This window comes from Ixodes scapularis, unplaced genomic scaffold (assembly GCF_016920785.2).
Source record: "Ixodes scapularis isolate PalLabHiFi unplaced genomic scaffold, ASM1692078v2 PGA_scaffold0__279_contigs__length_252992795, whole genome shotgun sequence".
NCBI lineage: Eukaryota > Metazoa > Arthropoda > Arachnida > Ixodida > Ixodidae > Ixodes > Ixodes scapularis.
This window is the reverse complement of record NW_024609835.1, coordinates 121,975,434-121,991,103: the sequence shown is the minus strand read 5'-3', so window position 1 is coordinate 121,991,103 and position 15,670 is coordinate 121,975,434. Positions and strand designations below refer to the sequence as shown.

Genomic DNA, 15,670 nt, shown 5'->3' with positions numbered 1-15,670 from the left:
GCGCGAGCGCTTCGTCAGATTTAGACATTTTCAAATTGTACGCTGATATTTATGCTATCCCATACTTTTGTCAAGTTAAAATAGAAGGAAAAATCATACACACGTCATTTTACTCTTTTTCCTTTTTCCAGTTTATATGAATATCATACTGATGTTTCAAATCCGAATAAAATAATGTCTACGCAAGCAATAGAATAAATGCTTACCCAAGACATAATTTCCCACTTTTCCTGGTCAATTTATACAACTACATTGATAGTGCAAAGCCAAAATAGATAGACCTGTTCTGTATTACTTTTTCCCTATATGGTATTTTCCGACTAATACAACAAAACAAAAACAGAATATCCCTGTAACGTTTTTCAAAAAGCCACTACTGGTGAGCTTTCCATGAGTTTGCAGATTATCGGGACTGAAAAATTGGAGTAAAAGTATCTCTATGAGCCCATATTTCATGAAGATATTGCAATGTCTGGTGGAAACCTTGAAGGCTTCACTTGAGCCGATTTGTCTGGGTTAGGATGCATCCATAAAAAAGGGCAGTGAGATAAATCACAAGCTACTGTGACGCTATCAAGAGCTGGACGCTAGTGGCAATATTTTCAAGGATTAAGAAGATCAAACACTGACAACCTGTTTATGGGACAGCGTAGCCAATGACGTTTCGAATGGTCCATTTAAGCGATTTGCTTGCCGACACCTCACTACGGCCGTACACTCTAAGAAAAAATGGAGGAAAAAGGTAGCAACTGCGTGTCTTCCTCCCTTCTATTGACGCGCCCCCAAGCGGACTCGAGAAGAAGGGAGGAACAAGACGTTTTCCTCCTTCTCCAGGCAGACGAGAGCAAGCTTTCGCCCTCACAACTCTTCTTTCGGTTTCGTTTTTCGAGCACGTCGCGCACGTTGTTTAGTAAATGTTGTTGAGTTGATTGAGCTTCAAACAGCAGCGAAGGCCGCCTGTAATTCCGTCTTCTAGTCCAAACTTGCAGAACATTTAGGTTGCATTGACGTTTTTACCACTAATTTTATCCAACGAGTAAACGAAGCCGCTAGAAACAGCGAAGTTCCGGAGCAGTGCTATACGTACACTGGGTAAGATGACCGTCTCTGGATTGCGGGACCCACGCGGAACTACAGTAGCGAAACCACGCGAAACTGTGTCGTCGTTTTCGACGTTATGGAAATCGCAGGAACTGTGTCCAAGGCAGGCAGGTTTTCCTGCCGGCTGCCTGGGTGCCTTCCGTGCTGAGTTCGGTTCTGTTTTCCCGTGCCGAGTGCCAACCGGCGTTCAACGTGGTTCAGTATTTCGGCGTGTCATCAACGTCGTGATTGCAGTGTTGTGCGTAGTGAACAGAATACTGGAATTATCACCGATGGGACCGTGTGTTCGCGTATCAGTTGTTTAGTGGTGTAACAACAAGATGAGTTGACGTAAACTGTCGGGCATTGATGCCGCTGGTCGGGCCGTGATCGGAGGGGGCGGGGTGCCGCAGGTTGACATTCCGCTTTACATCAAAGAGTTTAAGACCACTTGAGGGATTAGGTGCAATCGATCGACATGCGGATAGTCATGTTGGAACGCTGGTCTGAACGGTAAGCTCCTATCGTACAGTGGCCAATGTGACTGTCGGTCTCCGAGCGCGATTGCGCTTTAAGGAAAAGACTGAACAGTACGAAATTATGACGGAAATTACGTATATTTACAGTGGAGTTTTGGCATAAAAAAACAACAAAAACGCTATCCTTTATTTTACTGTTTAAATATACTACGGTTCCTGGAGAAACTGCCCTCCAAGTGGCGCGCTGAGATGAGCGCTAGAAGTTGAGCTCGCCACGGCGTAGCTGCGTACACTTAACAGTTGCCGCAAGTCGCGGCTTTGACTGCATTGAAGTTGATCGAAAAGCGATTTCTCTGCCCGTGGAGCATCACTTCCAGCTGAGTGAATATCCGCTCTACAGAGATAAATTCAAGACGGCAATTGTAGCCGTGCGCGAACAGCAGAAATAGAAAAATAAACACTACAATAGAAATACTGGCTACGAAGTGCCGTGCGGGGAAACAAGCTCATGGCTTGGAACCACATTGGAGCGGCTCGATTTATTGGCTTTCAAATAATTACGGCATGATCGAGCGTTTTCTTTTTATTAAGAGATGCATACACTGAGCAATTAAAAACACTCTCAGATGTATGTCATTTCTGGAAAAATATCAACCTGCTGGGAATATGTTTTATTGCTTAAGGAGACAGCGAAAAATTTCGTTTGCTGGCGCCAGCGCCAGCAACGCATAGCTCGGGAGTAGTGATCGGGTTAGCGTGCTATTGAATTGATGTTTGTATGTGTGATTCATGTGTATGCGCTCAATGTATGTTCACCTGATGCGCGTAATATGTCCACATATGTCTGTAACAGAGGTTTCCGAAGATAACGAAATGCATGTAGAACATGAATTGGGCGGTACCTAGCGCCACCTAGCCTAGCTACTTGCAATTTCTCTCCTTGATCCTGCCATCAGGTGGCAAGCGATTTAACATCCCTTTACGCTACGCGGCTACGCGATAATTTCGTGTTTCCGTGCTGAAATGAGCCAAGAGGTTGCTTCGGATTTGCTTTTTTGAGAGCGGCTTTTGGTTCTGCGGGCGAATGGATTACCACTCCTCCGTGATGTGCGGTTGACGCCACGGTTGAAGAAGGAATTGTGGCTCGAGGAATAGCCAAGGTAAGACATAATGTGCGCGAACTGGGTGCCGGTTGTCTCCGTTTCACATCGCAGTGCTGACGATGAGAAGACTGAGTGACTGCATGCTTTCGAAACGCAAGTTTCTTTACCCGCAGGGGGAAGCTGGCTTCGGAAATAAATACAGTTCGCGGAAAGCTCGTGTTACGTTTTTATTTGCTGCTCCTCTCGCTCCGTACAAGAGACTTACTGTTCTCGTTAAGACTTATTGAGCTCGATTTGCTCGATTTGCGGCCGCCAGAATGAGATGCAGGCGACGGAGGAAATTTTGCTCCCCTGCTTTAGGGACGAAAGTTTCTCCCTTTCTGAAGGAACATATGTGTCAAGAGCGTTCTTCCCTTTAGGGAGGACTGTACTGACGCTTTTTTCTAAGAGTGTACCGGTACGCAGTAGGAATGCATAAACAATAAGAATTTTACTAACCCTATTGAAAAATCTCACTTGTATGATACATTTCTGTGTCCAATAAACCCATATGAATCATACAAGATGTATTAGAGTATAGAAGAACTATATAAGAACCATATTAGAATTAGATATATAGGAACATATAAGAGCCCTATAAGAAACTTGTGAGAAGTTTCTTATAAGTTTCTTTTATGGTTCTTATATGTTCTTATATAACTTATATGGTTCTTATATAGTCCTTATTTTGTTCTTATATGTATTTAAATACCTTGTATGATTCATATGTGTTTATTGGACACAAGAAATTTCTCATACAAATCACTTTTTCTTTAGGGAAACCGTTACCATGTTTCGCGTACCGCACTTCCGGAGCCTTTGAAGCATGCTTTTGAGCGTGTGCCCGGGTGATACCGTTACCGCGGGGCCCGCGCTTAAAGCATGCTTCAAAGGCTCCGGTAGTGCGGTACGCGGAACACGGTAACGGTTTGATAAAAGTCTCCAACGTGTAAAATGACAACAAACGTACTGTTAGAAACGTGAACGTAACTTATTCTCGTGTTTTTCCACCTGAACATTAACCATTGAAGCTTCCATGGCCGCCGTAGGACTTGAGTCCACCGTATCAACTGTAGAGTACTCCCTGACTCGGACCACTTCTGTATCTGAGCCCGTAGCCTCCAGAGCCGCCGTAGCCTTCGTAGCCTCCGTAGCCTCCACAGCCTCCGTAGCCTCCGTAGCCTTCGAGCACGCCAGCAATGGCGCCAGCAACAGCCACGATGAGGACAGTCAGAAATAGCTGCAGACAAATTCCACGATGAGTTTAAGAAGTTGCAATTCGACATTTTTAAACCGGCATTCAATGCAACAGATTTGCTTACGGTGGCCGTTATTTGTTTTCAAATGCGATTTATACAAATCTTCTGGCGGATATTCACGCGCTAGAGACACGAATAATTAACAATGAGGTAGAAATAAAATGGTGCAAAAGGAACAAAGACAAGGAAACAGACTGAACGAGTACCTGCCCGGTCTACTTTTTGTGCTATTTTACTTTATATCTAAAAATGCACCAGTGTTTTGTGGAACGATGTTGCTGGAACGCATCCCTTCTAGGAATGCGTTCCAGGTTCCAGGAGCCGCCGTTCCATCTTTCATCGGTAGAACTGGAACGGGAACTCGTTACGTTTTCGGAAAAACAGCAGTAGGAACGGCGTTTCTTTATATATATATACTGGGTGCATCTAGGAGTGGCCAGGCTCTTTAAATCGACCGCGAAATTCGGTTTCTTAACCTATCGCGCTACGACTTTGTGCAGCGTTGCCCACAGATGGTGCATTAAACTAAAGAAAGAAAAAAAGTTTAGCTTCTATGGAAATGCGGCGAAGCCAAAGGTCTTCAAACAATACGGTGCCGTTTCGCACGGGAGACAAGAGATGGCGCAAGCGGTCGCGATGCCAACTGCGCCAACGAACGAGCATACGGCGCCGAGAGCCGGCGTCTTTAGCACACGATCTTTTCGACTCAAAAGCGACACGGGCTTTTCTGATATCAGTTGCCAATGCATTATTTTATCATCCTTACTGATAAAACATATTGAATGGACACATAATCGATTAGAAAAATGGTTTGTCGGGATATTTGACTTTTTTAGAGCGCAGCTCTTAGGGGCCCGTTCCCGGCTTGAGCGGCGTCGGCGTCGCCGTCGGCGTCGCCGTCGCCGTTGGCGTCGGCGTAACCAAGGTCATCCCAAGGTCACGTGACCCCTCCAGGTCACGTGACCCCTCCCAAGGTCATCTCAAGGTCACGTGACCTCACGTGACCTTCTGAAGGCCACGTGACCTTGGGGGTCACGTGGGGTCATCTTGGGGGTCACGTGACCCTTTGAAGGTCGCGTGACCCCCAAGTCACGTGACCCCTCTGAGGTCACGTGGTCTCCTCCCCAAGGTCACGTGACCTCCAAGGTCACGCGATCCCTCCCAAGGTCATCTCAAGGTCACGTGACCCCAAGGTGACCCCCAGGTCACGTGACCCATCTGAGGTCACGTGACCCCTCTGAGGTCACGTGACCCCTCCAGGTCACGTGACCCCTCCAGGTCACGTGACCCCCTGAGGTCACGTGGGGGTCACCTTGGGGTCACGTGACCCTGAGGTGACACCCATGTGACACCCAAGGTCACGTGACCCCCAGGTCACGCCTGCCCGAGGTCACGTGACCCCCTCCCCGAAGTCACGTGACACGCCCCCCCCCCGAGGTCACGTGACCCCCCCGGAGCATATTAAAGAATGAGGGGAGGAGGAGGAGAAGGAGGAGGGGTCTACCCTCCCTTCAGTACCCTTCCCTGCTCCTCCTCCTCAAGAGCTGTGCTCCAATTCGGCGTTACAGGGATTTGTAAACGGCTTTCACTTTTTTTTTTGGTTTGTTTTACCTTTACGTGTCGTCGACTTCTTTGTCTGACTCTCCACCAGGCGTGGACCTATCGCCTTGCCACCGCTCGGACCTAAATCTTTTTTATTTTTTTAACGCAATTTTCGTTAAGATCGGAGTTGTGTAATTTTATCCTTATTTATTTATTTTTATTCCCTAACCCCCTCCGTGACACTTTCTCCGTGTGTTTCGGATCGTTTCTGTGTCATCACTTTTGTGTATTACGGAAGTGAAAGGATATTCCCTGGTAATCGATGCGATTGTGCGGTGAACAAACCCCAGCGTTTGGTTTCGGAAAGAATTGTATATAATATATCAATGATGTGGTGAATTTCTATGTCTTAGTAATCTGACAGCTAATAACTAGTCAATCTAGTTTACAGTGAAAGGTTTATAAATCGAAACAATACAACGTCTGCGCCTCTTGGATATTGAAGGTCAACTAGGCCTGCTGATTTGGTTAGATATGTTTCTCGTGGTTTCCCGCTCTTATCAAAACATAAATAACTATTCAATACCACGAAATACGTTTATAATTGATTACAAAACGCAGACATAATTTCAAGAAAACGTTTTCACAATTCATAGAAACGCACGGGTCGCTATGTCCGACTTAGGTCTTTCAAAACGAAGACGCCTCTTTTCCGATATTGAGGCTTAAATATAGAACATACAAACAAAATACACACTTTCTCGATTTACTTTTCGAGTAGACAACTATCATATCTACATTTTAGCAAAAAATAAAAAAAATGGGATTTTTGAGAAAATCGATTTCAAAATTTATACTTTTTGGGTTTAGCATGAAATTAGCGTAAATGTACTGCAAAAGATATTCTATATAGTTGGGTAATTTTATATTATAAGTAAAGAGCGTGTTTAGGGCTTTCCATAGACATAAAAAATATTGATGTAACCCAAGTAGATCGCCAGTATTTAATTGTCAAAGTTCGTCAACAATTGACCGAGGGGGCGTTTTTGATATTTTTATAGGAAAAAAGCAAAACGCCTAAGATTATAGTGTTTAGCGCGTCCAAAAAAGTGGCCCCTCGATTTCCGCCTGATGACGTCATAGAAGTGTCATGCTGTCGCCGGTCGCGATCCTGGCGGTGTCCCAGCAAAGAAGGCTTTTCTTAGCAGAGGTCTGTTCGGCGCAGGGAGGTTTGGCATATTAACTGTTTACTGCCGATGGGTGCCGCGAGTGCCGCTGTCTTCGCGCCCGAGCAAAAACGTCGTCTGCTATTCGCATTGTGAATAAAATACACACGAATGATACAGCGAAACGAAATAGACTTAAGTAACATCTTTTGAGAAATAAAATGACTTTATAAAAATCCCTGGTTGTTTCCTACAAAATCAATAAGTAACTATCAACTTTATTTTCAGTGATGTTTATTCACTTTTTTGGCGCGCATTGAGCGCGCGCAATTTTCAGCGTCTGCTCCCAGACCGCACTTGCGTGATGGACGGCGGAAGGCGCAAGAAGCGTGTTCGACAGTGTTTTATTTGTAAATGCACTAGCCGTCACGCGGGCATAGTCCTGTTCTCAGCCGCCAAGGACCCAGAAAGCTTTAAACGCTGGCAGCAGGCAGCGGAAAAGAGTACTGGAAGACAACTCCTGAAAAGTGCCCTAATCTGAGAGAAGCATTTCGACGAGAGAGAGGTAGATGGAAAACTTCATCAAACATTTTATTACACATTAAATCCTTAGAGCCAGTTGTTTTCTGGGCTTAGAATGCCCCCTTAATATCGCTAGCTTTATACATGTTGCAGTTTTGTGTAATGTACGTATGCATGCTTATGTATGTGGACGCTTAGATGTGTAAGGTTAAGCTGCAATGTTAGAATATAAGCAGCAAGAAACTGCCAAATTGAAATGTGCATCAACACAAAAATTATCCTTCTGCAATAATATGCACAATAAGACTCGCACTAGCATCATATTTATTAAAAAAATTCAGCTATTTTATGGACTACAGCTAACATATGAACAGAGTAATGTACGGAACACTCCACTCTAATATTATTTGAATAGAGTACAAAAAAAGCAAGTCGTAACTCAAGTTTAATTGTCAATTTACCATTTGTTTTTGTATATTTAGTCAAACAACTAACCAAAGAACAACTGAAACCTACATCAGTCAGGGCCGGAAATGTGTTTCCTACCTCCCCCTTTTTTAAATCTCTACTATGGCGCACCGTGAATTCACGAGGGCGCCCATCAAACCATTCGGCCAATCTTGGCCGCGACACGATCACATGGTCGTGTTGCCGCGGGGTCGATCGGGATCTCGAATTCGGCTCCCGACGCGCCGCTTTCTCTCCTAGCCACTGGAGGGCGCTGCAGGCGCCCCCGTGGCAGGCGAGGAGAAACCTCCTCGCCCATCGACATATATACTCGGTGGGGCAGGGGGCGAGAGGCCTCTAAGAACTCCGGACGCGACCGAGACGCAGGCACTGGCAGGCAAGTGGGTGGCGCTGGCGACCGGATCTAGGATATCGCGGGACGCGAGGCCTAAGGGCCTCCTTTGTGTTTAGCTTTAGCCTGAACGTGCATTTGTAAATAATTGTGTAATGTAGCTTGTATTTGTAGTTTAGATTGAGTGTTTTGTAGTGTTGTGTTTTATTGTACGAATAAACGGGGAGCGGAATCCCGCTCCCGTGAAAGAACCAGGCTGGACTCGGTTCGTTGACGGACCACGTGGGAAATGGCGAATCGGCGGCGGTACGCGATTTCCTACAAATGGCGCATCAACGTTGGGGCAGTCGAGCCGTAATTACGGTCGCAACGTCCGTCGACGACACTGCGTGGAAGTTCACGCGGGGCGGTCCCCCTGGTTGGCGAGTTTATACCGCGGCACTGCGAAAGTGGGAAGGGTACGTCCAAACAACTGTTCGAGATGGCCACGGGTAATTTCGCCCTCACGGATTTAATGTTTTTGGCCGACGTCGCTACATCGACGGGGCTGGCGGAGCGGAACGGCGCGGCGATGACCGCAGCGCCGAGTCCGGACACGCCGACGGTAGCGCCGGTCGTGTCTATGCCGCAAAGCACAGAGATGTCCCGTGAATCCACGGCGTTGGTTGCGGCGTTCGCTCAGGCCTTACAGAGCATGCAGGGGCAAACGCCGCCGCCAAGAACCCTCATCCGCATTCCGGTGCCGGAGTACAGCGGACACAGCGATCGAGCTCTGAGCGCGACCGACTTCTTGCTGGAAATCCAGCGATATCGGAAGGCTACCGGCCTGACAGAGAAGGAGACGCTAGGCAGAGTTCTGCCGGTGGCTCTTGTAGGCCCGGCAGCCAGGTGGCATCGCCTTGTGGGCGAGTCAGCCGGAACACTCGACGAGTTCACGGCCCTCTTCCGACAAGAATTCTTGCCGGCAGACTACCTGCCAAGAATGCGCAGGGAACTGGAGGAAAGAACGCAGGCTCCCGCTGAGCCCTTCGGAGAGTACTTGCGGGCAATGCAGGAACTCCTGCAGATCGCCGATCCGAATGCTACGAACCAGGAGCAGGTCGAGCGGGTGGTGAGGCAGGCGCATCCCACCTTCTCGCGGTATCTGCGTGGGCGCCCATTCGGAAGTCTGAGTGAGCTCGCACAGGAGGCGCGCAGGGTTCAGGCCGACATACTGGCGGAGCGCAGGTACCACCTTCCCCCAGCACCAATCGACACGCTCGAACCCCGATGCGCGTGGCAGGGGCCGGTGCCACGTGGGTATCGACGGGGGGAGGCCGCAATGGCGGAGGCCAGCGGGGAGCCGAGCGGGAATCCCTGGGAGCTCACGGATGACGCCTTGGAGCCAGGATCGCGCCGAGGAGGGAGCGCGGCCGTCCACGCGACGGAATTCCGTCCGACCGGCGCACCACGGATCGCCGCAGCCCAGGAGCAGGCTGCCGCCGACCCGCTGCCACAAAGGGGTGAGCGCATCGGACGTCCCACTGGGGAGAATCCTATCCCAGGTTGGCGAGGCCGCTGCTTTCGGTGCCACGAAATCGGGCACTATAGGCGCGACTGCACAAGGGAGATTCCGGGAAACGCAGGAGGCCGCCGATAAAGTTATCGGCGGCGAAACAGACCAACGAGCGGGTCCCCGACACCCCTTCGACCGTGTGCGTGCCGACGGCGTATCGAGTCGGAGCAGCGACAAGCACCGCGGCCCCATTTATTTCCCTGACGGTGGCGGGAAAGGAGTTCGCAGCTCTTCTGGATAGCGGGGCTAGTGCGTCGCTAATTGGGAACGAGGTCCTCAGGCATCTCCAACAGAAGTCCGTTCGGGTGAGGCATGGGGAGACCACTTTCCAGTTGGCTTGTGGGTCGACGACTTCGAGGGGAGCAGTGCGTCTCGTGGTACGTTGGAATCAACGCGCGCAGAGACAGCGGTTCGTCCATTTGGCCGGGCTGACAGTGCCCATCATTCTGGGACGGGATTTCCTGGCCCACACTGGCATCATCATTGACGTGGCAAGTGGCGGGTACCGAGAGGGGGCACATGCACCCCTTTCAAGTTTCCGAGAGCGCTCCATGGGGGCCATGGCGGCAGCGCTGGGAAAAGCGACAGAACAGGAAAGAACCGACCGCGACGACGCCATGCCCATGAGTCACCCAACTCCGAGCTCCGCCGAGCACTGCGACGAGATGGGCCACCCGTTGGCCAATGCCGATGGACTGTCCGGACCAGAGCGAGAGAGGTTGGCGGCTTTGCTGCACAACTTTGACGAAATGTTCACCGAACAGCCGGGCTGCACTAAGCAGGTGCAACATCGCATTGAAACTGGGGACGCACGCCCTTGGAAGTCCAATCCGCGTCCTGTGAGCCTGGCGAAGCGAAAAGCGATAGATGCCGCAGTCGATGAGCTCCTGAAGTCGGGAATCATTCGCCGGTCATCAGGACCCTGGGGATTCCCGGTGGTTTTGGTGCCCAAGAAGAACGGAACATCGAGACTCTGCGTCGATTATCGGCGCTTGAACGCGGTGACCGTAAAAGATGCGTATCCATTTCCGAGCATCGAAGAAATCATCTCGAATCTGGGGAAGGCGAAGTATTTCACTACCCTCGACGCAAGCAAAGGCTACCTCCAAGTGGAGATGAGCCCGGGCGACGAAAGCAAAACTGCATTCGTGTGTCACCGAGGCTTGTTCGAGTTCACTCGGATGCCGTTCGGATTAACAGGTGCACCGATGACATTTCAGCGGTTGATCGACGGAGTGCTCGGAGATGCCAAGTGGCAGCACGCGCTCGCGTACCTGGACGACATCATTGTGTACTCGGAAACTTTCGAGGACCACCTTCGTCACCTCGAGGACGTGTTGCGCAAACTACGAATCGCCGGCCTCACACTAAACCCGACTAAAGCTCAAATTGGAGCTTCTGAGATCAGCTTGTTGGGATTCCGGATCGAGAGAGGAAAAGTTTCCCCCGACGCGGACAAGTTGCGGGCGATCTTGGAGTTCCCAGTCCCTACCGATGTCGGGGGAGTGCGCCGTTTTCTCGGCATGATAGGATACTACCGAGCCTACATCCCGAACTGCGCCGCCATGCAGGCACCCCTCACGCAGTTGCTGAGGAAAGCTGCTCCCTGGAGCTGGGAGGCGCCGCAGGAGGAGGCGTTCCTCCAGCTGACCGAGGCCTTGGCGCGTACAGCATCCCTCAAACTACCAGACCTGAATAGGCCCTTCACGATCCAGACGGACGCCAGCGACCAGGGACTCGGCGCGGTGCTCCTGCAGGAGACAGAGGGAGAGATCCGCCCGGTGGCATTTGCCAGCCGGGCGCTGAACCCGGCGGAGAAGAACTACACGGTGAGTGAGCGCGAATGCCTCGCCATCATTTTTGCTCTTAAGAAGTTCGATCATTATGTCGAGGGGACGGAATTCACGATCGAGACGGACCATATGGCCCTCGCGTGGCTCTCCCGAATCAAGGAACCCGCCGGAAGACTGGCGCGCTGGGCCTTGACACTGCAGAAGTACGAGTACCGAATTCGGTACCGGAAGGGCACGACAAATGTGGTGGCCGACGCGCTCTCCCGCGCACCCGTGGATCCCCCACCGCGCGAGGCAGCAGACTACCGAGGCGGGGCCATCCCCCAGGAGACGGGAAATCCCGCATCTCGCTCCGCTCCCCACTGTGGCGGCGTCGCGCAGCTGGCTGAGGCGATTACCTCACTGGGACCGGCGTTCAACCGTACGGAACTGTACGAAGCACAGCAGAGCGATTCGTTTTGTCGCGCTATCTTCGACCGGCTCAGGCAAGAGATGGATCCTGACCAGACGGGCGAAAAGACGCTCCGGCACTCCGGAACACCGAGAGGGCCAAGTGCCACCGCCCAGGAGTCAGACATTGAAGCAGGTGAGCTGGAGTCTTACCTGATCGATGGGGACGGCGTCCTGCTGCGCTACTTCCCGGAAGAGAGCGATTCAAGTGAGTCGTTCAAGACCGTGATTCCCCGCGATCTCAGAGTGGCAGCGCTGCGTCACTACCACGATGCGGACGGTCATGGCAGTGCACCGAAGTCGTGGCATAAGCTGCGCCGTTTCGCTACCTGGCCGGGCATGAAGGGGCAGCTGTGCCGTTATGTCCGTAGCTGCGCAGTGTGCCAAGAGCGCAAGCCCAGGGGCGGCAGACCACCCGGCCTGCTCGAGCCCATCGTGAGTACGCGGCCATGGGAGATCGCGGCCTGCGACTTGATGGGACCCCTGCCGCGGTCAAGCGGAGGCTATCAACATGTGTTGGTAGTCACTTGCCACTTCACCGGATTCGTCGAGATGTTTCCAATGCGGAAGGTGACAGCCAAGGGAGTCCTGAGCAGGCTGTCCGAGGTCTGGTGTCGCTACGGGTTCCCCGAGAGACTGGTGAGTGACAACGCCTCGATATTTTGCTCGAAAGTCTTCGCGGCAACCTGCCAGGCCCTCGGGATTAAGCATTGTAAGACTTCGTGTTACCATCCACAAGCAAATGTGACCGAGCGGCGGAACCGCGACATCAAGCCGCTGCTCGGGGCGTATGCTCGAAAGCAGCGGGACTGGGATCTGCATTTGGATTCGATTTCGTTTGCATTGCGGTCCAACCTCAACCGCAGCACTGGGTTCACGCCTGCGCTTTTGAACTTCGGCAGAGAACTCTCTACGCCGACCGATGCGGTTCTTCGCCCGCGACAGAGCGCGGCCAGAGCGGTGCCCTCGTACGAGGATTTCGCGACGCGCACAAGAGAGCGACTGTCGCGGGCGCTGGACGCCGCCCGCGGAAACAGGGCTCGCGCGCGGGCGGAGCAGAAGAACACCTATGACAAAGCGCACCGCGATGCGCAGTTCGAGGTGGGCGACACCGTTCTGCGGCGAAGTCACGTGCAGAGCGATGCGAGTAAGTTCTTCTCGGCGGCGTTGGCCCCCAAGTGGGTTGGCCCCTTTGTCATCGATTCCAAGAAGTCTCGACTGACATACACGCTGAGGGACCAGAATTCTGATCTCGTCCGCGGGACAGTTCACATCGGCGAACTGAAACCCTTTTTCCCCAGGGAAGGGGATGAGCCGGTCAAGCGGCCGCAAAGGGGCATTCGCGGGCGCCAACGATCTCAGGAGTTCCTGGGACCACCGCGGCACAGCTACAACACGCGTAGCCGGAGGCAACCCGATGGGATCGGAACCTCGTAGAGTGCGTGGCCCGGGAAAGGGAAGAAGAGGGGGGACGATCCGAAATCGGCGTTCCGTAACCCGCGAAAGGGAAGAAGAGGGGGAGCGATCCGAAATCGGCGTTCCCGGCATTTTTTTTATTGTTTTTCTTTGTGGGTGGGGGGAGGGTGCCTCGGAACCCTCAGTGTTTGGTTTTCTTGTTTTTGCTTTGAATGTTTTTTTTTTGTTTCTTGTTGTTTTGTGTGCGGCGTTGCTGTTGGTGTTGGGGTACTGCTCCCTCGCTGGGCGCACGCCTTGGACTTTTCCCATCTTGTGCGTCATCGCCCCTGCGGCTGCTGCTTCGAGACGCAACTTGGTGTGCACCGAATGGTCCTCTCTGGGAAGGATGAAAGGAGGAGTCGCCGTTTGGACAAACACCAGCTTGGGCTGAGCTCCTCGTCTTCTGACAGCGTATTCCCCGGCAGGAACCACAGCTCGGGGAGCCTTGTGGGATGTCCGCGACGCCACGCAGGACGCCGGGGTGCAGTTCTCAGTGACACTGGACTTCCAGCCCCGCATCGTTCCGGGAGGGCGGTCGCAGCTGGGTCGCAACCACAGTCCCTCTCCGGTGCACCACTCTGTGGAGGGGCCAGTCTCATGGTGGCCAGGCACTCTGCTCAGGGACCCCGTTGCCCCGGAGGCCGCCGCCAAGCCGAAGTCGACACAGCCTACTGTGAGGTGTGTGGTGGCCGCGCACCCCAGGTCTCGGGCGAACTGATGGACCTCAGTGAGGACGACCCATGGGACCAGGGGTGTGTGTGTGCGTGTGGGGGGTCTCCAGGCCAAACCAAGCGACGGTGTTCCCAGCAGCCTAGCCGTACGTCTGAATTCCGGCGTACTTCGATTTTTAGGAGAGGGGAGTATGGCGCACCGTGAATTCACGAGGGCGCCCATCAAACCATTCGGCCAATCTTGGCCGCGACACGATCACATGGTCGTGTTGCCGCGGGGTCGATCGGGATCTCGAATTCGGCTCCCGACGCGCCGCTTTCTCTCCTAGCCACTGGAGGGCGCTGCAGGCGCCCCCGTGGCAGGCGAGGAGAAACCTCCTCGCCCATCGACATATATACTCGGTGGGGCAGGGGGCGAGAGGCCTCTAAGAACTCCGGACGCGACCGAGACGCAGGCACTGGCAGGCAAGTGGGTGGCGCTGGCGACCGGATCTAGGATATCGCGGGACGCGAGGCCTAAGGGCCTCCTTTGTGTTTAGCTTTAGCCTGAACGTGCATTTGTAAATAATTGTGTAATGTAGCTTGTATTTGTAGTTTAGATTGAGTGTTTTGTAGTGTTGTGTTTTATTGTACGAATAAACGGGGAGCGGAATCCCGCTCCCGTGAAAGAACCAGGCTGGACTCGGTTCGTTGACGGACCACGTGGGAAATGGCGAATCGGCGGCGGTACGCGATTTCCTACACTACCTAGAATAACAAAATATGTTACTCACTATTTTTTATTTGATTTTTAACCTTTGAAATCACTGTAATCACTTACAGGACCTTCTGCCCCATAATCTGAAAGGCTTTCTCATACATCTATGAATGAATAGCCAGAATAGATGTTCTTTTTATATCAAAGCCTGCCAGGAACTTGCATTTGCTTACCATAAGGCCGCGACCTATCTGTGGGTTGCACTTTTCCACATGATCATGAGTGTGTTACAGAATATTTTGCAGTAAATGTAGGCAATCGCAGAGTGCTTAGCTAATATAATTAAAGTCCGTCTTTTTCTAACCTTCCCACACTTCGCATAAAAAAGTGGAAGCAAATTGTCAGTAACTGAAGAAGCAAGCACAAGTTATACGAAAAAAAATATATTTGTTCGAGTACTAAACACTGATTTATGAAAGTATTTGTAAGATATACCAAATTACCCCAAAAGTTTCTAAGATAGAGTAACTCGAGTAATAAAGTCAAGTACAAGATTGATTGAAACACACATACATGACAGTTTTATTTATCATATTTCAGAGAGATCCAGCGGAACTATGTGCATGTGATCAACGATGAGAAAGTCCTCACACCACGTGGAAGGACCTCCCTCAAGAAAGATGCAGTTCCTTCCATGTTTGAAACTCCAAAGGCACCGTTCGTGCTACAGATTTGCTCAGATGTGGAAAATCTTCTTAGAACTGACAGCAGCAGCAACAGCAGCATGGAGAGCCTTGACGAACCAAATGCCGAGCCAGGGCCACCTCAATTTGAAGACTTTGTAACAGACCTCCAATGTCCGTCCTAGTACTGGACACAACACTTCAATAATGTACCAGCAACAATCGCATATGCGTCCAGCATCTATGACCCTACCCAGACTCCACCAACAAGGACAGAGAGAACCGTGATGTTCCATGCAAGCAGCACCTGCCAGGACGTGACACGGTTTGAAGTTTATGCAAGACATTAAATTATAAACAAGGGTGCCATCTACACA

At 51.3% G+C, this 15,670-nt stretch overlaps 1 pseudogene; it reads left to right on the top strand.

The window, feature by feature from the left end:
- Positions 1–8,470: 8,470 nt before the first annotated feature.
- LOC115309828 lies at positions 8,471–9,668 on the top strand (annotated as a pseudogene).
- Positions 9,669–15,670: the final 6,002 nt, after the last annotated feature.